Source organism: Macaca thibetana, chromosome 5 (genome assembly GCF_024542745.1).
Source record: "Macaca thibetana thibetana isolate TM-01 chromosome 5, ASM2454274v1, whole genome shotgun sequence".
Taxonomy (NCBI): domain Eukaryota; kingdom Metazoa; phylum Chordata; class Mammalia; order Primates; family Cercopithecidae; genus Macaca; species Macaca thibetana.
The window spans coordinates 172764065-172789042 of NC_065582.1; the positions used below are offsets into that span (position 1 = coordinate 172764065).

Consider the following 24978-nt stretch of genomic DNA (forward strand, 5'->3'; position numbering starts at 1 on the left):
CTCCAGAAACACCTGCACAGATGTACCCAGAAATAATGTTTAATCAGCTTTCTGGACATCCCTTAGCCCAGTCAAGTTGACACATAAAATTAGCCATTACACCAGCAGAAGAGAAGTAGCTTATTTAAGAGGTGAACATGTGAGAAGTAATTAAAAAGGATCAGCTCAGCTCTTTCCAGGAGGAACTTGTGGCTGCCTATTTATGGCAATGGCTAGGTTTATAAGTCTGTGTAATTTGGGGGTAAAATACAAGCAAGTCTATTTGATGATAAACCTAAAGTCATATTCTACCCCAGACTTTCTCCTGCATCTTACCCTCAATGGTTCTTGGGAGTATTACTTATAGCTACCTGAAATCTGAAATTTCCTTCCCTGTCCTTTTGATTTGAGGTGGATTTCAAAATTACATATAAAACAAACAAGATAAAATACTAGTAAGTAGAAAAACAGAAGAGAAGAATAAAAAGTTAGAAAAAATAGAATAAAGCAAGTTGATTCTTTATTCATTCATTTGACGCATGCTTTTTGCGACTCCACTGTGTCAGGTTCTATTCTCTGTTGGGCTGTATAACAAAAGACAGACAAGGCTCCTTCATCATGGACTTTATAGAGCACATACACAGGACCATGAGATCCTACACTTTTTTGTAGCAGTAAGAGGCAAAGTGTGTACTGATCTTAAAATAACAGTTCAAGAAAAGAAAAATCATGATCAATAAACATGATGTGTGGAAATTTTTGCCTACTCAAAGGACAGTTGAACAACTATGTGAGGTTCACTTCCACTCTTCCACTAGGATACTGAGCTTTGAATAATTTTAACTGCAGTCACAGAGAAGTACAACTATTTATTTTCAGTACTAAAGAGTTTCACATAACTTTTTCTACTTATCTACCTGCCTCATTCACTTTCCCAATTTAAAAAAAAAAATCTAAAATTTGTGACAGTTTTGACACAATGAACAGTAAAACCCTAAAGCCAATACTGCACTTTGGCTTGTTCTTAATATGTATTAGAATGAATCCCTTGCTTCTCTTTTCTTCCATTTCCTGCCATGTTTTTGTTGATTTTTAAAAGTGCTTTTTATTAATTTATCACTTATGCATCCTGGATCCTTTCAAAAAGGTACCAACTGATGTAAGATGGTTATTTAACTTTTCAGAACACATTGGGGGCTTAGCATTTCATCTCTTCATCTAATTTCTGACTTGTCATTAAAACTGATTCTGAACAATCACTTCTGACTCCCAACAATCTTCAGCATTTGACGTTGTAAATATTTCTTCCTTGTATAATTTAAATCTCACGAGAGGCTAGAGATGAAATGTGGTCATTGACTTTTCATAACTTAGAAAAAAAAAGAAGAAAGATATTTAGATTAAATAAAATGCTATGCTTGCCCTGTTGGAGCCATGGCAGCTAAAACAACATTCCAGATAAAGGAGTAAAACAGTCTCTGAAACCCAGGTTGCTTTTCCACTCTAGGATGTCATACGTTCATGACAACACCTGGACATAGTTCACAGTAATGTCTACAATTCTGAAAATGGCTTCTAAGTGGTTTCCTAATGGAAACGAAGCCAATTTTCTTTTGTCTAGTCTGTGATTAAGGAAACTAAAACTGAAGTATAATACACAAATATTCCTCATATTAAAAACGAAGAACATCAACAATAAGAAAAAACAGAATCACAGCTCAGAGGGAGTGGTGAATCCAAAAACGCAACTGTGTTGCAACATCTGGATAATCCAGACATTCTCAATAGTTGGCAATGAGAAAGCTCAGATAGCAGTCAGCATTACTGTTTCAACAGTGATGATCAGAAGCCTTGGCAGTTCAACAAATTCATTGCACTTTACCACAAATCTGCATTGTTTATTCTCAGCGGTAGCTCTCTTGCTCTAAAATCTTCATGGAATTTTGCTCTTTAACATCAAAAGTATTCAGCTAGCTATTTAAACTATTGGATTTTGTAGTAGTAATACAAAAACAGGCTAAATAAACCTAATGAATTTTGTTCTTAGAGGCCTAATATTAGTCACTGGCCAATTTTGAACAATTCAATAAGAATACAGTTATTGAAACGTGGTGTATTCTGTGAAGCACCTTCTCCATGTTAACCCCAAACTTGTATCATTGAAAGTGGTTCAAAATCTCCATTTCAGTCATTTCCAAAGGGAATACCTTCCCGCAGAGCCCAACAGACCCAATATTACAGAATCTGTTCACATGGTTACTAATTGTTGTGTGTCTCTGGAATGTTTTTATCCATTTCCCAAATTCTTATGCTGTGCCATCTTCTTGGCCACTGTCTTTTGCTTCTGGTTGAATCAGGTCTTCTGGAAACTCAGTCTCAAAGATGGAGCAGATGCTAAATGACTGAGATATACCCATAGAGTTGGAACCTAAAGGCAGACACAAAATATAAGGTGTGATTCATGCCCATCAAACCTATGAATTGTTTCTGCAATTAGGTTTTCATTTCCACTGAATAGCTCTACAATTCTTTGACAGCTGTGATTCCATTGACTTCAGGGTAGTTTAGCAATGGGAATTGGCTGCAGTCTCAAGTCACCATCTGTTCAATCCTCATGTCCAGCTTTCTCCTGAGTGGCTTTACTTTCTGAAACCAATCAGCAGAATTGAAATATATGTTGTCATTTTACAGCCTCAAGTTTGGTGAATCCATATCTCTGTCATAACAGTATAAAATTTTAGTTGAGGGTTTAAAGTTGTTGGTTGTTTAGTCATCTGATTTACCAAATTCTTTAATCTGAAAAAGCAGATCAAAGAACCTCTTTCAAATTTTTTCCTGACTTAATCATCCACCTATATTAAATACACAAAATTATATTTCAAGTTTTTTAAAAGTAAGTAGTACTAAGTATGCAGAACATTTACAGCCTTTATCACCTCCTCCATTAAAATGTGCAATAAACTAGTTTTTATAAAATTCAGAGCCCTAACTCTCTTGATGCTTGGGATAATTGAAACCAAGTTCACCAATGTACTCTTGTGACTCGTATTCATTACATACCTCTTCTTTTATTCCTTCATCATAGGTCTTCATATAATAATTGAATTCTACTTTTAGTGCAGACCAAAATGCTTTAATTTCTTATGGGAAGGTAGGTTCACACATTCCATGTCAGTAGGTAGTGTTTATGTTTTGTAGCATCCTCAAGGTAAATGCATTTGACCTCATGTTGATTGTCCCTCTGAGGTGGTCAGACAAGTGAGTAGGGAAGAGCTGGTGTCATAGTGTGCTTTGGGCTGCCATAACAGATGACTGGGGACTGCGTAACTTTATAAAGAAAAGGGATTTATCTGTCACAGTTCTGGAGTCTGGAAAGTCCAAGATCAAGGCACCAGCATCTGTGGTGTCTGGTGTCTGGTGAGGGCCTTCTTGCTGCCTGCTTACGTGCTGGCAGAGACCAAAGACAGGCAGAGACCAAAGTTATGTCCTTGTATGGCAGAAGAGTAGAAGAGAGTGAACCCACTCCCATGAACACTTTCTACTGTGGCAATATCTATTCATGAGGAAGGAAGCCTCATGACATAAAGACTCCTTATTAGGACCCAACTCCCAATGCTGTTGCATTGGGAATAAGTTTCCAACACAGATGTTTTGGGGGACATTCAGACCATAGCAGCTGGCTATTGGAACTGAGGTTCCTGTGAATGCCCTTGACGCATTGATATCTGATTCTAAACTCTGAGGTCTGCTACTTTACAGAGCTGCAGAGGGGACACCAGGGGAACTAAATCAAAGCCATTCACAAATGGTTTCCTCCAGAGGTCCCTCCTTGTTTCTGCAGCTCCTTTTGGATTTGGATAACTGTTTTTACATATCCCTTGTGTTCATATTTGGTAACTCGTTTGCCAGTGATGCTTCACCCTACTTTTCCCACTTGTTTTTGGTCCCTGTATGTATATCATGCTTTGTTGAATTGCTTAAAATCTCCTTGTAACTGAAACTAGCCAGGATCCCATTTGGAACCTTGCTGTTCCTGCATGCTGGTGGTTACCCAAAGGGCCATTGTTTTACCCAGGAGAGGCGATGAGAGTCCTGACAGTGTCATGGGGAAGGGGTTGAGCTGAGGTAGGAGTGAGATGCAGATGGTTTCTAGCCATGTTCACTTCCCACTAAGGAAAAGCAGGCTTGTTTGTTTGTTTGCTTATTTATTAGTTTTTATTCTACTTGTGTCTGAGAAGTCAATATCTGAACAAACACTGTGAAGTTAAATTCAGACTGTTTTCTGTCTGGTGTTAAACCAAAACATATTTCTTTGGGTTTCCTAAAATAATACAACATATTAGGATAAGGAGGTTAAAAAACAAGTCTTTAGAGTCAGACAGGCCTAAGCCCAACCTGTCCCATCCCTTTCACTACTCCTCTGAAGCCATCAATGCTTAACCTAGGTCCTCAGCCCCTCTGTGTCAGTTCCTGTCTGCAAAATGGGGATAAAAGTAGCACCTACCTCAAAAAATGTTATGAACATTATGTGTAAAATCACATACAATGTATCAAGTCAAGTACATGGAATACTTATGATGATAACATACCACATTCTGTTGACCAGGTTTTATTCTTTAACACTTTACATTAGATTTGCTCATTTAATCCTCATAGGTGCTATCTTTGTCTTTACTTTATAGATGAAGAAGCCGAGGTTAAGAAAGATTAATATATGTTACACAAGATCACAAAGCCAGCAAGGAAATGGGCTGGGGTTTGACACCAGATCTCTTTTATTCTGTAGCTTCTGTTCTAAAGATAGTGCTTTAGAACAGAAAAGTAAGGCATCCTGTAGAGCTTTCTATTAAGTGGTGAAGTGAAGGCAGACCTCTAGTGAGAAATTGAATCTGGAAGCCAATTTTCAGATAAGTGTGCTATACAGTGTACCAGGAGGAGAGTGCAAAAATTATTGGTGAGATATTTGAATTATCAAAAGCAGTCCTTCATTGCTATCAGTGTCCTTGATGCTTTGTGTGATTTTCTGCATTGATGAAACAGATATTGGGTGTCTACTCAGTACCAGGTGGTGTAAAGTACCATTGATACCAATAGAGATAATTGCTACCCCAACTCTCACCTTCCTTAGCCCCATTCCCTAAACCACATCTTTTACCATGGCTTTTTAGGGGACCCCATGAGCATTAGCTAAAAAGAAGTTTTCCAGAATGGTATACTAAGAAAAATTTCATTAGGACTTGGGCCTGGGATCAAATCATGCCAATAAAACCTGATGTTTGAATATCTTAAGACTTGGTTTTGTCAGATGTAAAATATGAAAAACTAGCAGGTAGTGAAACAACAGATCTCACCCCACTGTCCGGAGTCAAATCGTGTCCTCCCAAAAACACGTGTTGAAGTCCTAACCCACAGTACCTGCAATAGGTGATCTTCTTTGGACGTAGGGTTTTTGCAGATTTGATTAAATTAATATGAGGTCATTACATTGTGCATTAATTTAATATGACTAGTGTCCTAACAAGGGAAAAATTTGAACACAGACACAGAAACAGGAATACTATCATGTGAATATACAAAGACATATAGACACAATGAGGGAAGGCCATGTGAAGATAGAGCCAGAGATTGGAGTGATACATCTACAAACCAAGGAATACCAAAGGCCGTTCATCTACAGCCACCAGAGACTAGGAGAGAGGCCTGGAACAGATTCTCCTTCAGAATCTCCAGAAGAAATCAGCCCTCCCAACACCTTGATCTTGGACTTCTGGACTCCAGAACTGGGAAACAATAAATTTAGACTGTTTTAGGCCACAAATTTTGTGATACTTTGTTACAGGAGCAATATGAAACTAATACACCTGCCAAGTAATGAAGTCAGGAAATAATTTCTTAGGAAATTTAAAATGATAGATGCTGGAGGAGAGAACCCGCTCTTAGGGGGCCTGCTGCATCAAATAATGGAAGCCAAGTCACGGTGAGTTGAAATCCAGTTCCTATTGGGGATTAGAAGGTTATCTGTTAACAACTTTCTCCCTTAGTCCAATTCTTTCTAGAGGAATGTAATCCTTACGCCCACTAACCCACTGTTTTCAGCTTCTTCAATATGTGCAGTTGTCTTCACCCACCTGTCTTTTTTCTTTTTTCTGTTTATCTTTCTACACTACTTTTGTAGTCCACCTGTACCTCGATTCAAACTTCATCTACTTTCCACTATCCCTTATTACTTTAATTTAACTTGGGCACAGATATGCTGCTTCTGTGCCCAACAATTGACTTTGTTCTATTTGTCTTTAAACTTGGCCATGTGTAGGGGTCCCATCAACTCTCACATTTCACTCACTCCTTCTTGAAAAACCTGTTTCAATACTTCCGTAGATACAAGGAAGCTAGTAGCTTAGTTTTATATCTAATGTGTTTTAAATAGTCCCTAAATGTTTCATTCTTTGTTGAAGAAAGAAGCTAGGGGAAGGGGAAATGAAAGTGCCTTTTCCAAATTAGGTGATTGGTGAATCTCAACAGACCCAAGACTGCTTGATAACAATAGTAACAGCCAGATTCAGACAAGCTGGCTTTGAATTCCCAAATCTCTGCTCTGGCACGGACTAGCTCAGTGCCCTTGCAGGAATTCCATAATTTCCATATGCCAAAATGGTCAGACTGTAAAATGAGGTAACAGTGCTGCCTGTCTTAAAGAATAGTTGGGCTGGGCACAGAGGCTTACGCCTGTAATCCCAGCACTTTGGGAGGCCAAGGTGGGCGGATAATCTGAGGTCAGGAGTTCGAAACTAGCCTGGCCAACATGATGAAACCCCATCTCTACTAAAAATACAAAAATTAGCTGGGTGTAGGGGCAGGGGCCTGTTATCCCAGCTACTCGGGAGGCTGAGGCAGGAGAACTGCCGGGAGGCAGAGGTTGCACTGAACTGACACCATGCCATTACATTCCAGCCTGGGCAACAAGAGCAAAACTCCATCTCAAAACAAAACAACAAAAATGTTGGGAAGGTAAGAGGATTAGTAATGCATGTGTATTTTATGTCTGGTTATTAGTAAGGTCTCAGTAAATGTTAGCTCTTTCTATTTGTCTCCTAGATTTTCGGCAAATATTTCATTTTTACAATAATGCATTCACACAGTTGTGTTCACTATTTGTTTAACTAAGACCTTTGCATACTTATTTTTATGCAGTCTCTTAATAAGAAATTAAAGCATAAAATTGAAATATAAATCTAATAAAAAATGGAATAAATTTTTTAAAATTCCATGCTAGTAAATTTTGGTGGATTTTTTTTAACTGCTTGCTGCAGTTGATTTTACACCAGCATTTTATGAAGTATATTTTATTTTTTCTAAGAATTCAATTACATCAAATAGGTATACTAGTACAGGCTGATAGCTATACCTGGAAATAACAGTAAATTTTAAAAAGCTTTTTTTTTTAAAAAAAAAAAAAAACCTTTCAGAGTTACTGTCAAAGCTTTTCCTGTTTGTCGAGATTGTGCACTTTAGGAATGAAAAGAAAAATTGAAATATACTGCAGGGAAGTTATACTTATTGGCATGAAATATCGGAGAAAAGCATGCAAGGAAAGCAGTCCAATAAACCAAGGCAATTCTAGCTCTGGTCATTATACAAACTTAACATTACATTGTGGATATAAATGTCTGAGTGAGTAGTTGATTCCTGCTGCGATGGAGAAAATGTAAAGGGAGCTGATATGCTTTCAAATAGACAATCTTTAGTCCTAATTTGAATAAATTTGGCCCAGAGGGTTTTTATTTGTTTCCTTTGGTGAGGTTTTTTTTATTTTCTTCTTTTATTTATCTGGTTTTGGAGGGGGCTACTATATGATTTAGCAATTAAACGATTTAAGCTAATTGATGATTGAATGGAAAGATGAGTGGATCAATACATTTATAAAAGTCTGTTTACTCCAAACATTCTAAAAGACAGATACCATATGTCTAGCATGTAATAGGCACTTGATAAACTATTTTGACTGACTAATTCAATTTTATATATCCTTTCTTCTCCCAGATACCTGGTAAATTCTGCATCCAATAGGCATCAAAGTTGGTTGTTTGTGTACTGTCATTTGGCATGTATCTGTCTGATGCAAAGACAAAGTTACATGAACCAGAGGCAATGTGAGCAGATTCTGATCATCAAGATCTACTCCCAAGAAAAGGTGAGGGTACAGGAGGTGGAAGTACTAAAGGAAAGAGGAAACTTCCCTCTTCCCACCACTTACTTTAATGGAGTAAGTCAAGCATAAGACTTTAAAATTAGAAGGAATGAATTTAGTGTCCATGTCTGTCACTTCCTTGCTATAAGATACTGGGCAATTTTCTTAGCTACCCAGAGTCTCATATTTTCTCACTTGTAAAAGGGGAAATATGCTTTCTCAGTGTTTTCCCAGTGGTGAGGATTCAATCAAAGAAATCTCATGAACGTGTGCATTAAACTTTAATGTGCTTTGCAGATATGAGACAATAACCACATCATCCACATCGGATGCAATAGAGAAGGTCAACTCTGTAAACTGTAAAAGCATAAAAGGTTAGAGACCATCCACAGACTACTGAGGTTTAGAGACCTGTGAACTTCATGACCATAGGACTCTGTTGAATGAACCTTTTAACCCTTTGTTTTTAAGCAGTTTGTATAATGTGAAATTAAATAGCAAAGCTTGACAGCAAAAGGAACAACAAAGGTATTTTTCAACATACTCAACCTCTTCCACAGTCATTCCTGTAACTCCCAATCATACTTTTACTACGTAACAAAAAAGATGCTTTCTTCCTAGCAAAACCCAAACAGCCATGATCTGGACTGTTCCTGGAATCTCAGATGTTGTGTAAGATAGAAATGCATTATAAAACATGAGCTTGCCTCCCCTCAGTGCAGCTTTATTGCATATTTATGCCTGTAGTTCCTGGGTGCTTCTGAGGCAGGAGACATGCTTGTTTACCATTTGGACTGGTTCCATTTCCTCTCACCTGTGTGGAGTTTAATCTGAGAACCCCCTTCTGAGCCCCTTAAAGCTTTTTTTTTTTTTTTTTTTTTTTGATACAGAAGGAGCCTGGGGAGTCTACATAAATCCAAAGACTCCACATCAGGCACTGGCAGGAAGAATGTGTTGAGCTATGAGGCTTTTCTAGACCTTGCAGGATCAAAAACACAAGGGTCATATAGCAAGTGCACAGTGTCACAAGAGACAGGCGCCAAATCACACATGCTAATCAGAATGCCTGAAGGTTGGCAGAATTCAGGCAGCAATTTCTCTTCCACCGATCTCCACTTGACTTTTCTTGGGAACCAACAGGGAGATGTTGGGTTTGACTATTAATGAGTCAGTACACACTTTATTGGTCCTAAAGCACATTTGTCATGGCAATTTACATGAGTTAGCACCGTGTTTCTAAAGCTTACTATGGAATCTACCAAGCATTTGTTTTAACGAGCTAACACACCCAGAATGACTTATACTTTTTATGGTATTTATTACATATTGTCATAAACACTGTTAACTTAAATTATGGAACCATTTGCACACTAAAAGAAAAAACAAAGTGTTCATCATTAGAGCAAGAAAGAATCTTTAGAGACACCCACTCCAGCACTTTGTATTCTGTTGTATATAGAATAAAATCTGGTGGCATTCTTTGTCTCATCTTAGCTAAAAGGAAATCTGAAGATCTGCAACTTGGCTGGGGTCCTGGAAGTCTGGGATGGGCAGGCAAGGACCATGGAATACAGTGGGTTAAATATAGGGACCTTCCATTGGGTAGAACCCACGAGAAAAACCGAACCCATCTTTAGATAAACAGGGAGCCAAGTTATCAATCCTTAATAACTAGGAAGGATAGTCCAAGTCATGGGAAAATTTAAGGATAATATACAGATTAACAGAACCTGGAGAGACTCCTGGAGTAGGCAAAACATAGCACCAGGCACATTTCATGTTAGACTGTGCTCTTGGCTGTGTGGCAAGAAGCTCTGTCAACTTGGACTTAAGCTTTTCATAATAGTTACTAATTTCCTGGCTCTTAGTGTACATGTCCACTTGCAACTGGCACAAACTGGTTTTAAAGGCCATACTTTAATGTGATGTGTCTCTCTAGGATTTTCTGGAATGCGAATATTCATCGTCTCCCACATTTCATTAATCTCTCACACTCAAAGCTCTTTCCTGATGATGCTGCCTTCCCGAGAGTTAATGTGAAATGGTGATTTAAGAGTGTAGACTCTGGTTCACCAGCAAGCTATTTGTCCTTGGGACACTTCTTAACCTCTGTGTTGTAGGCAAATAACTCAACCTCTGTGCTGTAGGTAAACAGGCACAATAGTAATCTCTTTAGGGTTAGTGTGAGGATCGAGTTATAATATGCCGGGTCCTTAAAATAGTGCCTGGCAATTAATGAATGCTATTTAGGGGTTTCTAATATTTATTAATTTTAATTATGTATCATTCCTCCCCTATTGTCTAAGGCTAGCAATGTGCAGAGAAGCAAGCATGTAACAGTTTGGAGTAAAAAAACTTAACAGCATTTGATTTTCAGCTTAATGGGTTTTTTAAAAATTGTTTTTCATTTCGAAATAAGAGAACGCAACACATTGGTGTAAATAAGCAGAATCCCTTTGAATGCAAACTGATGCAGTTATGTTAAATTGGTGACTCAAATTACATAACATTGTTATTACTTTTTTCCACATTTTATTAAGACTATAAACCTTTGGATTGGAAAAAGTTCAATGAACCCCAAATTGAGTAAATGTAAAATTCAAAATCATACAAAACCAATCACTATATCATTTAGAAATATATATATATATATATGAATAAAAACAATAAGCAGGAAAGACAAGATTAACAAAAATTCAGGATTGCTGTTACCCCTGGGGAGAAGAATGGGGGACTCAAAGGCTTTAAGTGTATTGGTAAATTTTTTCCCTCAAGGGACCTAAGGAGTAAATAAGTAGTATTATTATTCTTTAAATTGAATATGCAGAAAATATGTTTTTCAAGTATGCTAGATATCACAATAAATAGAAAATAAATTAACGAAGTTCATCCATTCTTTTTATGTGTTACTTATAATAACACAAACCAGAAAGCTGGGAGTCATTCTTGACCACTCCCTCACCAAGCAAATCTAATTAATTGTCACATTCTACTTCTCCCTACCTTCACTATCACAATCAGACCCAAGCCACCTTGACTGTCACCAAAAATACTGAAGTCCCTCCTGTCTCTTAAACCCCTGCTCTAATCCAATCTCCGGATAGCAGCCAAAGGAAACGCTTTAAACCTTACCTCTCTTCAACTTGTCTATCTCTCCATCCCCTTTGCTATCAGAAGCAACAGAGTGACAAGTAAATTGCCCAAAGCCGCACAGCCAGGAAACAGCAGAGGCAGGACTTTGGGTGATATTGGGAAAGGCTTAGTCACTGCCTCACACAGGGTAACCTCTGGATAAAGGACAGATTTATTTCTCCTTGAATCACTATCTCACCTTCTTTGTCTGCTTAGTTTTCCTTAACTCTGACCTCAAATTTCCAAGAAATGCCTTCCTAAGCCCCTGGCCCCATTGCAGCAAGTCTCCACTGTTCGTCCTCCCAGCACTTTGTACATTTCTAGTAACATCCCTCCTCCATTGATTGTGACCTCCACAAGGGTAGGAGCCTCTTTTGCCCACCATCACAGTGCACATCATACACCCTTGCTCACTCTGGTACTCTCCATGTCCATCTCTCAGTGAAAATGATAGGTCACCAACCAGATCTCTCATCTTACATTCCAACAATAAGCAATCTGGTCTGCTGACCCTACCCACAGGGCTGTGTGTGAGACAGGTGGGCTGGGAAACAGAGATCAGCCCTGGCCCATGGAACTCAAGATAGCCTGCTCCATGGAAAGGACCTGGTGCCCAGGTAGAAATGAAAGTGACTTTGGACACCCACGACCTCAATCTCTGGAGCCAGTGAACAGGTCACAAATTAGTCCCTTCTGCCCCTATTCTTTCAATCATATCCACTCCTCTCACCTGGAGAGGTGGAAGGCATCTGACGTCCACCCCAAGTATGCTGGGGCTACTAGTGACACAGACAAAGGTGGCCAAGCAAGATAAAGTCAGGGTAGGAGTGGGAGGGCAGGAGCAGGCATGGCCAAGGCTGTGGAGCTTCTCCAGAGAGCCGAATACGTTTGATCCTGCTGAGGTCTGGCTCTTTTCCTTGGCAGCACTGAATATGTTTACAATTATTGTCCATGATCTTTCTGCTCCACAATAGAGGAAGGGTACCTTCATGCTCCTCTGAATTCTTGTGTCCAGCACAGAGCACGACCAAGGGCATATGTCCAAGAAATGGGTGAGTGATGCGGCCAGCCCCTGTGAGTCCTTCAGGTCTTACTCAGGTACTTCATTGAGAAGCCTTTATTCCTTGACACATTTCTTAGTTGTTTTGGTGCTCTTCACCATGGGACCGCATAGCCTTGGTGCTCTTGTATTGTGGGCTCAAAAGACATCTGCTGAATGAATAGACACTTGCAGGCTGACTCTCTCCTGAACAGTTGCTAGGTCCAGTGCTCTCTGCCTGGAATCCTCTTTCCTCTTCATTTACCTGTTCAGTTTATTTCAACATTTGAGGGATTACTAGATGCTACACTCTTTTACTGGACTCAAGGGTCATTTCCTTCAGAAGGCCTTTCTGACTCTTTCCTTTAGGGTTCATCTTCTCCATGGCTACTGTACCTAGGAGGACCTCTCTGCCCCAAGATCACGATGGTACCTTAAGCACAGAAACCAGATTTGACTCATCTCTCTGTAGCCATCATGCGGCCATGCTTGGCACCAGTGTGGGTTCAGGAAACACCTACAGAAGACATTATCTCTCAGGAGAGAGACAACCACTGAAGCAGACTGATCCTGATTGGGATTCCAGCCCCGCACTTGATAGCATAGCCAAGTTCCTTTCTCCCTATTAGTTTTCTGGGTTAAAACAGCCTACTCGGCCTGGAAATGAGGTCTAAACTATCTGGCAGAGTTGCCAGGATAGTCATTATCCCCTCAACCTCAGGAGACAGCAGGGCAGGATAGACTCCCTTAATATCTGGTACTTGGTACTCCAGATAGCTGAGAAAGGTGAGAGCAGGAGGAGAAGTTAGAGTAGAATTCATTCTTTTCTGCCCTAGTCTAAGGTTCTCCTTTCCCTCCACCATCAAAGTCACCTAGAAAACAGAGCCAAAAAACTAAATACTGATGTTTTATTTGGGGAGGTAAAAACTCAAGACATTAGGAGTGAGAAGCAAGAGAAGAAATAATGGGAAGTCATACAAGATGATGTATTACCAGGCTGGGCACTGCTTCATGACAAGCCTTGAGGAGGCACAGCAGTTGTGTCCACCTGCTACTTGGGAAGTCTTCTCATAGACTGTGCTATTTTGGAGAAATGGAACTTTGCAGCAATTCATGGAAGGAAGGAAAGAAGGGGGAATTTATCTGCCTCGCAGTTAGCTGTCTCCCATTTTCCATTAGTCAAATTTTACCCCATAAGTATTAACCCTCCCACACTTCTAGGTTTGCTGGCGGCAAATTGGGATGTCAGATCTCATGCCCTGTGGTAGGGTATTTTATCCATGTCTTTAAAGTGGTGGGAAGAGACACAGACTCTATGCATATGGCCAGCGAGTGCCAGGGAGGACCGGATATAGTACATATATCCTGTCCAGTACAGTCCAACATTGGTTTTCTCATTTTCTGGAAGAGAACACAAGGCATAGTGATCAAAGATCTTTCCCAAGGTCACATGGTTATTAAGTGGTAAATTTAGGATTTGAGTGCTGCCTGGCTCTGGAAGCTGTGGAAGGCCAAGATAAAGAACTTGAATTTTATGTAGCAGGCAAAGAAGTCGCTAAAGGGTTTTAAGCTTGAGAGGGACATGAAATAAAGAGCTTTTCAATGAAGCTCCCAATCTCTACTCTGCCCCACCTTCCTACCTGGCTAAACTTCAGTAGAAACAGGTGGCTGCAGAAGAGTTCGAGCATTGAAGACAAGTTTTGAGAAGTCTCTGGGTCCTGAGCTTCATTTGGGCTTCAAGTATTGCTCCATAATCTTCCTGTGTTCATCCAAGCCTCCACCTACCAAAGAGACAAGCTGGTCAGAGACAGATGTGATCTGGGTAGAAAAGCCAAAATGAGAAGAGACTGACCTAAAGACGAGGAGAAGGAGGACCATCCATCTCTTCATCCTCAGCCTATGCATCTGAAGATCTTGGCATCTGCTGATGAATCCTTTGGTGTTGCCTGAGGTGGTCAGATCTCATAAACTGTCAGCTGCACTGATCGTATCTATGTGATCTATATCTGTTGTATATCCACATATTTCACCCAAGCGCATCAGAAGGGAAGAAAGGCCATGTATGTGTAGAGCCTCTTACTTTGGCAGCCTGGTGTGCCACCTGACACTGGCTTAGTTCCTCAGCCACCTGATCCATTTTAGCCTGGTATCAGCTGTACATGGGGACTGTGTGGGGTCCAGATCCACTTCAGGCCAGACAGGAGACCGGTCACCGCAGTGTCACAGGTGGGTGTCCGGAAACCACCACATCCAATATTGCCTTATGGATCAACTACTTCTAGTGAAGTTCTGAAAAACTTAAACAACAATTGCTTACTGATTTGTACCTTCATTACATTTCTGGAATTCAAGCATATAATAAAAATAAGCAAAAAAATACTTTGGCATTTTATAAAAACTAGACATATGTTCTAGGCCCATGCTATTATAATCAGGTCTTTTACTTACATGAGTGTCAGGTTGGCCATTCAAAATCATGTGGGGCAGGGGATAATTCTCTATTTTGTGGGAGGGACTATATAATGTATTATAGGACATCTAGCCTACCGAAGCCCTGCCCTCTAAACACCAGTAGTCCCCTTCTGTCCTTCATCATCATAATAAAAAAGCACCTCCTCAGATTTTCAAAATGCCCCATTGGGGGAATTATTGCCCTAGAAAGTATCCAGGAATGGGAGGCAGCTAATTGGTGGAGTGAAAGCCACACAGTGGGCAAGATTGCCCAGGAAGTTCAGAAAGAGTAATAAAAGACCAGGGACAAGGTCAAGTGAAATACAAACATTTAATAAATAGGAAACGGTAAGAAACAGCATGAAAAGACTGGAAACAGAAAGAAAACAAGTTTCAAGGCCAAAGGAAAAGAGTAACAGAAAAGGGCAAATAACGTTTTCTCTAGAAGAGACGTCAATAGTGTCAAATGAAGCAGATAAATTAGGTGAAATGAGGAACTGATGTAAGTCTACTGAATTCGACAGTTAAGAAGTAATTTCTGAATTGTCCCAAGGCTGTCAGTGCTGCCTTTGTGGACTGAGAATGTATTGCAGCAAATTTGAAATTGGACATCAAAACTGGAGACACTGCATTGTCAAATCTTTCTGAAAGGGAGAGAGAGATGAGAATTACGATTGACATGACTCAGTGGATCAAGGCAATTGAATTTTAATTCACATTCCATCGCATTTCCTTCAAGAAGTACCTTATCATTCCATACTTGTAAAATGTAAAAGCAATGCCTGGCTTCAATCAAACTCTAAAGAAATGTGTTTACTTGTTCATTTATTTGCTTTTAAAGCAAAAAAACCTTTCTGATTTAAACAAGTGAGACTTTCTTGAATAAATTCTACAGTGGAAAACTGAACATGCATAGACCTCTCTCTTCCTCTTCTTGAAGTCCCTGGCAATATCTTTAAGTGTGGTCTGTGTACAGCTACAAACTACAGCTCATGTAAACAGTAGCATGTTTCTTTCTCTTTCCCCAACATTAGCGACTCTGACACTTCTTCTGTTTCTTTCCAGGAGACACAGGTCAATATTGCTGTGTCTGAAATCTCATTGCAGAGCTTCACTAGGGCTCTTCACAATAACTACACCTCTTTTCAGAAACGTCAACAATACCTGGGCTGTAAAGAATCTCTTTGCCAAAATGTGTCTTTAGTCTTAAAGTTGAATTGGTAAAGAATAGCATCCTCAGCATTTTACATTAAGAGTAGAAAACTTGAGCATGTTTATATGCCAAAGAGGGCAAGATAAAGAGGGGGAAGCTGATGGAACGCGTGTTAAAATGATTCAATGATGAAATAAGGACCTTAAGACTGGAAGAAATTGAACCAAAACTCTTAGGTAGAAGGAGACCTTGACCAGGCACGGTGGCTCACTCCTGTAATCCCAGCACTTTGGGAGACCAAGGCGGGTGGATCACGATGTCAGGAGATCGAGACCATCCTGGCTAACACGGTGAAACCCCGTCTCTACTAAAAATACAAAAATTAGCCGGGCATGATGGCAGGTGCCTGTAGTCCCAGCTATTTGGGAGGCTGAGGCAGGAGAATGGCGTGAACCCGGGAGGCGGAGGTTGCAGTGAGCGAGATCGCGCCACTGCACTCTAGCCTGGGTGACAGACCGAGACTCTGTCTCATAAAAAAAAAAAAAAAGAAGGAAAAAAGAAAGATATAATCACACCTCCAGGGAGTGGGGCTTGGAGGGTGAGATGGTGCTTTTTAGAAGCTCATATAAAAGGGCCATGTCACTTGGGATGCATTAGACTGCAAATAATAGATGTCCTAAGTAAACAATAAAGATTAAACAATAAAGATATTATTATCTCATTTAAGAAGAAATGTATCCAGATTTGTTTAATAATAATGTGAAACAGTGAATCGAAATATCTGAAAATGACCATAAAAACTCACTCTCAGTTGCTAGGAAAGCAGGCCGGCTGTCATGAGGGAATGCAGAGTGGTTGCTACCTTCTCTAAGTGGGTGGAACAGTAACCAGCCTAAGCATTCTGTGGAGTGTGACCATAGCCTCCCTTCCCCTAGCATTCCCAGACAATTTTTGTAAACTCATCATTTTCAATAGATGATCCATGGTCCCTAAACCAGCAGCACCCACGTCACCTGGGAACATGTTAGACATGCAAATTCTCAGGGCCACCTCGGAATGCTGAATTAGAAGCCCTGGGGGTGGGGTTCAGTAATCTGTATTTTATCAAGCGCTACAAGTTCATGCTAATGGTTAAAAACCACTGCTGTGAACATCTGATACCCAAAATCCAGATGCAGGGACTAGATCATTGAGGGCTTCAAAAGCAATGAAAAGCACTTTACGGAGTCAAGCAGGAGAACAGTTCTGTGTGATACCAATACCATGCTGCCAGTAGCCACACCCCTGGACCCATTTCAAGCTAATTCTCAAATTCAATTAGGAAAAGCAAAGGTTGCTGATTTTTAGCAAATGTTGCACAAATTTGATCGATCACAAGGGTATTCACAAGAGTATTGCGGAGACAATGCCCTAAAGGTCATGCTGATTCAGTTTTACCTGATAATTTGCCTCAATAATATAAATCTGAGAAGTATAGTAACAGAACACAAGACAGACCTAGACTGGCATCCGAGATCTATTTTTGACCATGTGTATCTTAACTTCTCTGAGATAACTTTACTCATAAAGCTCATACACACTGATCTCTTAAAGTTACTATAAGAGAAAGAGGATAACATACACTATACATAGTACAGTGTTTGATGTGTCAGAAGAGCTTAGTAAATGATGTGAAAATAGCTCATTGCTGTGTGGTTTTTGTTGTGAATCTTGTAGTTATTGGTGCTTGGGTGTGATATTGAAGATGTAAAGAGGAGGAATGATAATAGCTGAAGTGAATGTCTGAGAGCTTTCGTAAGAAGTACAGACTGGGAGAGGAGGACACATAAAAAGCTTCCAATGCTGGAGATGCTTAAAATAAATCTTGAAGAATGAGTAAGAGAGAGAAGAGGCTTGAGGAAAGGTGATTCAAAGCTGAGGACACAACGTGGATATTGGCATGGAGGCACAAACAACTCTGCCTTTTAGGGAATATCTAAGGAGTATGGTTTGGATGAAGAGTAGGACCGATGACAAAGAGAGGGATGAGATGAAATTGTAGGCTAAGCCAGGGTCCTGACATGAAGACCCTACTTGGTCTACCTAAGGAATTGGATATATATTTGAAGAAAATGTGAGGACTGGTGGGTTTTTAGCAGGAAAAAGAGATCTGCTTTCAAAACCCTATAGAAGCTAAAGGGAGGAGAATGTATAGAAATAAAGAAGAACTTGGTGTCAGAGGACTTGTTTGCAGTTTGTCATCATGAATCAGGAGAGCAAAATGAGGGCCTGAGAAAAGCCATGAGGGGAGAGTGAGCGATTACCCTAAGATATTTTAATTAAAAAAAAGTTTTCTGACAGATAACAGAATCCTGATTATCAAGACTTCCCACATTAAGAAAAAAAGAATAAATGGAATGGACTCTGAACATGTCTTATGTGACTATCAATGTGCCAGGAACAAATGTGACTTGGTTCTTGAGTTTAACACCTTATAGCATCACAGGGAGAACAAGGCACACGTGCCATGCACTGTTAGGAAAAGTCAAATTAAGTATGTGCTAAATGCTAGTAGGTGTGCTTGAGACACAACTAAAGCAAGGTCTTGAAAGAACTATTCTGGCCCCAACCCCAGAGTCCCAGGATATAGTTTCAACTTTGTCATTGCCTTGGAGAGTGGTGACCTTCACTGTCCCATTTGGGTCTTATTTTTCTCCTTTATACAAATGACAAGATTGATTTGAATTGAAAAGATAAGAAAATGACCCAGGCAATGCTTCTCCAAACAGAGCTTATGCCTGCAAACTGTCATACTGAAAGTCACAGAATAGAAAATAGGTGTCATCTCCTGATAATAAATAATTCAGATACTATCCTTCTGTTGAAATAAATGTAGACATAATGACTTTTGCATATAATGGAAATAGTCATACATTTTAAAGATGAAACACAAAGCTTCAAAGATGTATCTCGCTTGCAAGGTATAATAGACAGACTTCTAAGATGGCCCTCAATGATTTACACCTCCTGGCATATACATCCTTTTGCATTTCCTATCCCTTGAGTATATGCTAACCCTAGTCACAGAAAAAGAAATAATTAGTAGAGTGAACAGACAACCTGCAGGATGGGAGAAAATATTTGCAATCTATACATACAACAAGGGTCTTGATATGGTTTGGACCTGTGTCTCACCCAAACCTCATGTCACAGTGTAATCCCCAAAGTTGGAGGTGGGGCCTGATGGAAGGTGATTTGTTCATGGAGATGGTTTCTCATGAATGGTTTAATACCATTCCCTTTGTACTGTCCTCATGATAGTGAGTGAGTTATCATGAGATCTTGTCATTTTTAAAGTGTGTAACACCCCCCTCTGTCTCTTCCTTCTGATCCAGCCATGTTTGAAAGTTTCTTGAGGTCACCCCAGAAGCCAAGCAGATGCCAGCATAGTGCTTCCTTTACAGCCGCCAAACCGTGAGCTCATTAAACCTCTTTGCTTTATAAATTACCCAGTCTCAGGTATTTCTTTATAGAAATGTGAGAATGGACTAATATAGGTCTTATATCCAGAATTTACAAAAAACTCAAACAACTCAACAAAAAACCCCAAGTAATCTCATTAAAAGTGGGCTAAAGACATTAATAGACACTTTTTAAAAGAATACAAATGGCCAACGAGCATACGAAAAGATGTTCAACATCACTAATTATCTGAGAAATGCAAATTAAAATCACAATGAGATACCATTTTATACAAATCAGAATGGCTATTACTAAAAAGACAAAAAATAACAGATTTGTCAAAATTTTGGAGAAAAAGGAGCTCTTATACACTGTTGGTGGGAATGTAAATTAGTACAATCTCTATGGAAAATAGCATGGCTAGTTCTTAAACAACTAAAAATAGAACTATTATAGAATCTAGCAATTCTACTACTGAATATCCATCCAAAGGCAGGAAAAAATCATAAAAAGATACCTGCACTGGTATATTTTTCTTAGCACAATTCACAATAACAAAGATACGGAATCAACCTAAGTATACAACAATGGAAAATTAGATTAAATGAGGTATATATACCCAGTGAAATACTATTCATTCATAAAAAAGAATGTCTTTTACAGCAACATGCATGGAACTGAAAGCCATTATCTTAAGTGAAACAACTCTGACACAGAAAGAAAAATACCAAACATTCTTGCTTGTAAGTGGGAGCTAAAGAATGTGTAAACATGGAAACAAAGAGTAAAATGATGGACAATAAAAACCTAGAGGGGTGCTGGGGTGGGAGGGGGGTCATGATGGGAGGTCACTTGGTGAGTTCAATGTGCATTGCTCCAGTGCAAGCTTTGACTTCACCACAATGAAATATATCAATGTACCAAATTGCACTTACACCCCATGAATGTATATATTTTTTTAAAAAGGGAATATAATAGAATACAGCAAAATTAATAGAAATAAATTTACAAGTTTGGGTTAGAAAAAAACGAGAAACCCTCACTCTCTCTCTCTTTCCTCTCATTTAATCCCACCGATGAAGCCAGTTTTCATGTTGTCAGCTGCCCTACTGAGATGACCACCTGGTCAGAAACAGCCAGCAAAGAACTAAAGCCCTCAGTCAGACCACCCACAAGGACTGAACCCTGCCAATGACTAGATGCATGAACTTGCAAGCATATTCTTCCGTATTTGAGTCTTGAAATGATTGCAACCCTGGCTGACCCTTTGATTGTAAGAGATCCAGTGACCCCAGATAAGGTGTACCGGGATTTCAGCCCCATGGAAACGATGAGCTAATATAGGTTTGTTATTGTGGTAATCTGTTATGCAATGCAACATACCCAAGGGATCACTTTTGGCTGTGGTCAGAAACACCCACTAAAATAGTCTCTCCCTTGTCTCTGCCATTAGCAGCAGTTGGTGGAAATGTCTATGAAACATCCTTAAGAAGAGCAACATTTAATTAGGTGAGGGTAAATGAATGGGTGTTCCATTGAAAGTGTGACTCCTCAGATTCCAGATCTGTAGGAAAAAAACTTCTCTGGGTGGGAAGGAGTTTATTTCTGCTGCTCTTTCTCAATAATTTTTTTGAAATAAATGAAAGTAAGGGAGATTTGTAAAGATTGTCTTTGGAGATAATAAGTGAAATTATTATTGGCATCCATAACTCAAAGACAAAGTGGATGAAGATGTGTAATGTGAATGTAAACTGTGAAATTTTTTTAAATTTATTTTTTATTAATATTATACTTTAAGTTTTAGGGTACATGTGCATAACGTGCAGGTTTGTTACATATGTATACTTGTGCCATGTTGCTGTGCTGCACCCATCAACTCGTCAGCACCCATCAACTCGTCATTACGTATGTTTATTGCGGCACTATTCACAATAGCAAAGACTTGGAATCAACCCAAATGTCCATCAGTGACAGACTGGATTAAGAAAATGTGGCACATATACACCATGGAATACTATGCAGCCATCAAAAAGGATGAGTTTGTGTCCTTTGTAGGGACATGGATGCAGCTGGAAACCATCATTCTTAGCAAACTATCACAAGAACAGAAAACCAAACACCGCATGTTCTCACTCATAGGTGGGAACTGAACAATGAGATCACTTGCACTCAGGAAGGGGAACATCACACACCGGGGCCTATCATGGGGAGGGGGGAGTGGGTAGGGATTGCATTGGGAGTTATAACTGTGAAATTTTTATATGTGTTTTATTTCACTTTAACGTGAAAGTGTGGGTTGGCAGACAGACGTATATGGGTGGCAGATATTTCTTACAATTAGCAGAAATTATTTACTAGTTTGTGTTTATCATAGGAAAAATGGAGGTTCTAGAGCAGGACAACCTGAGTTAAAATTCCAGCTCATCTGCTCACTAGTAGGGCAAGTAAATTGTCTCTGTTTCTTCCTCTGTAGAATGAGTAGAATAATAATAATAATAATAATACCTCTTTATTGGTTTGTTGTAAGGATCAAATGAGTTAATTTTTGACATGTTGCATAAATTATCTATTACTACATCTATGTAACAAACAACCCTCAAACTTAGTGGCTTAAAACAACAATGTCTTTTTGCTTATGAGTCTACAGGTAATCTGGATGGCTCTGCTGATCTGAACTAGTATTGGTAGATCTCAGCGGGACTGGCTCAGGAGTCTGAGGTCAGCTGGTGGATTGGCTGGGGGTTGGTTTCTCTAGGTGGTCTCATTTACATTTTCTGGCAGTTGGGTAACTGTTGGTTGGGGTGATAGAATTTGCATGGGCCACATGTCTCAGATCTTTCAGTAGCCTACCTTGAACTTGTCCATAAGGTAGCAGCAGTATTCCAAAAGAAAAAGAGGAAGCATGCAAGACTCTTGACACCTAGGCTTCTAACTGGCACAACACCACTTCTGCCTTGTTTTATTGGTCAAAGAAAACCACAAGGCCAGCCTAGACTCTACCACTTGATAGAACTATAAGTTCATACGACAAAGGGAAGGGAATAATTGTCACTATCTTTGCCAACAATCCTCCATAGTTGTTGGAACTGAAATGTTAGCTATTGTTACTATGATTAGATGAGGCTGTGGCATAATAATAACTAAAATCCTAGAATATCAGAGTTTTAAGAGCCCTCAGAGAACAATTAGTTTATATATTCAATGTTTTTATTGTATAAATAGGAAATGTAAGGAAAGCCATTTGTTTTAGGTTTCTTGTTTAATGATAAGCTTGGACTAAAACCCAAATCTTCTGACACCTGGGCAATATTCTTCTCAAAGACTTTGAACCCTAATATATATGACTATCTATGAATGTACATGACTACATTATTATTATTTTTATATATACATGTAATTATAGTCATATTTTTACTTAGTCTACAAAATATTTTCTAGATATTAGCTTCTTTACTTGTTAGTTTAAGGCATCTGAATGCAAAAATTTTGTTTTGTTTTTTTGTGTGTGTGTGCTGATTGTATTCAGTGATGCCTAAAGGATGCTATCAAGGATCTTTGGACAAGGATCACAGAATGTTGAATTGAAAACATTTCCCAAAGCCCCAAGATATATTTCAACACTCACCTCCAGAAACCATTGTTGCATGGCTGCCCAAGATAAGACTGGCCCTATTTTATAATTCAGCTTTACTTCGGGGCAGAGGGAGTGAGGCAGAGCATCATAAACCCAGCCAATGGAATGTGTTATAAAAGCCCTTGTTCTTTCACCCTAAGGACAAGCTGTGGAGAAATGATATGGGAAATGTGGATATAGAGTCCCTGCTTCGAGAGAGCAGTGAATTCTTAGAAAAGTCAGTGCAATCCTCCCAGTGACTATAATTGCCATGGAAGCCCAGAGGGCTACGCATGGAGACACAATTGTGTTTGCTGCTGCTGTTGTTGTTGTGTTGCCATTTTTGGTTGTTGCTCTAATGGTCCTCGGCACATGGCATGGTGTCATTCATACATTTGGGGAATATCTCAATAATGGGGAGCCAAGTGTTTTTTCCTTGTGTGTTGCTTTTGTCAGGATGATCTAGATCATGCTACAGTAACAATCAATTCCCAAACCCCAATACATTAAAACAAGAAATGTGTGTTTCTTACTGTCGTGAAATGCTCATTATGGATAAACTAGAAGCTGTACTGTTTCTCTCTTCAGTGCTCAGGTTGGCAGAACAGCCCACTCAAAATAACTGCAGATTGTTGTGGCAGAGAAGACAAGATAGCGATTGAGAACTGGTTCTAAGGTGTTTTCCCGAAAGTGGTTGGTAAAGCAACTCCTACAGCCATGCCTAACTGCAAGGGAAGAGAGAAGTACAATTTTACAAGATGCCTAGAAAAAAAACCCAGAAACTGTAATACTTTGAGGAATTTGAATGTCTACTAGGCACATACCATCAAGTTAAGGTTACATTAGAGGCTAATGAGTGGCAGGTATATGAATATGTGCATCAACATTAAACCCTCAGATTTTATTACAAAGCTTACAATGTCCCATTCTCTTTAGGCAGATGAGATTCTCCCTCGTTTCACTCCTACTTATTAGAAAGATACAGACAAGGCAGTAAGACTTCTGTTCATGGGTAATCTCTTCTTTACTCCCATCCCATGGTAACCACCTCATCTGCTATTTTTATGGGATTTTGTTTCACGAAATTCCTTCTCTCTTCTGTATCTCTAGACATATCATGTATCTGGTGTCCCCACTCCCAGCGATCACCCTTTCTCTACCCATCTTTTCACAATCAAGAATCTTAAGCATACTCAGAAGCAACTCTGTTCACTCTCTAGTCTCACATTCATCACATTTTCAGGTTCTACTCATACTCTAAGGGGAGAGAATAAGAAAAGGGTGAGAGTCAATGAGGTCATCTTAGAATTCTGCCTGCCACACCAAAGGCCAAAGAACAAGAAATGTCAAGTATAGGTGGGAGCACTATTTCACTTGCTTAAAATCTCTAATCCAATAGGATAACACCTGTTGAACAGAAAAAAAAAAAAAAAAAAAAGTGAATGAATGAGCCCATGACTGAGGCCTCTGAATCATTCTCTATAAGGCTACCTTTATCCCTAACAGGTAGTACCTGTAGTACTTGTTAGTAGTACCCTGGGGGAATGTACTACCTGTTAGGGGTAGACTACCCAGACAGCATGGATATCTTGGTCATCTGAAAATCCTGGCACCCCAACAGGAATGCTTCTCACTGTCTTACCCTCAATGTGACATAATGCCCTGGCATAAAACCTCTGCCACTGGATGGTCAGAGTTCACGTTCCACCTATCCTTTTACTATTTTGTCATGCTATCCAAAGTCACTGAACCTCACGTAGACTTAGCCTTTTTTTTTTTTTTTTTTGTAAATATAACAATAATAACTGCCTCATAGTGTATTCACAAAGATTAATGAAAATGTTGTAAGCACACATCTAGGCACACACTGAGTGCTCAACAAATGTTAGTTACCATTGTTATTATTGCTGTTGTCACTTTCACCTATTCCTTTAAAGCATCAGCACCTTGTTGCTCACCTCTTTTCTTTTTCCTCCCGTTAG

At 39.4% G+C, this 24978-nt stretch overlaps 1 long non-coding RNA gene across 1 annotated transcript in view; it reads right to left on the reverse strand.

Moving 5' to 3' along the window:
- Positions 1 to 2132: 2132 nt before the first annotated feature.
- The window catches only part of LOC126955286 (uncharacterized), a 29025-nt gene continuing 6179 nt past the window's right edge, over positions 2133 to 24978 (reverse strand). The window contains exons 2-4 of the long non-coding RNA XR_007725874.1: positions 14419 to 14635; positions 13979 to 14119; positions 2133 to 2407 (exon numbers count right to left, since the gene is read on the reverse strand). This is a non-coding gene — a long non-coding RNA (uncharacterized LOC126955286). The remainder of the gene's footprint in view (positions 2408 to 13978; positions 14120 to 14418; positions 14636 to 24978) is intronic.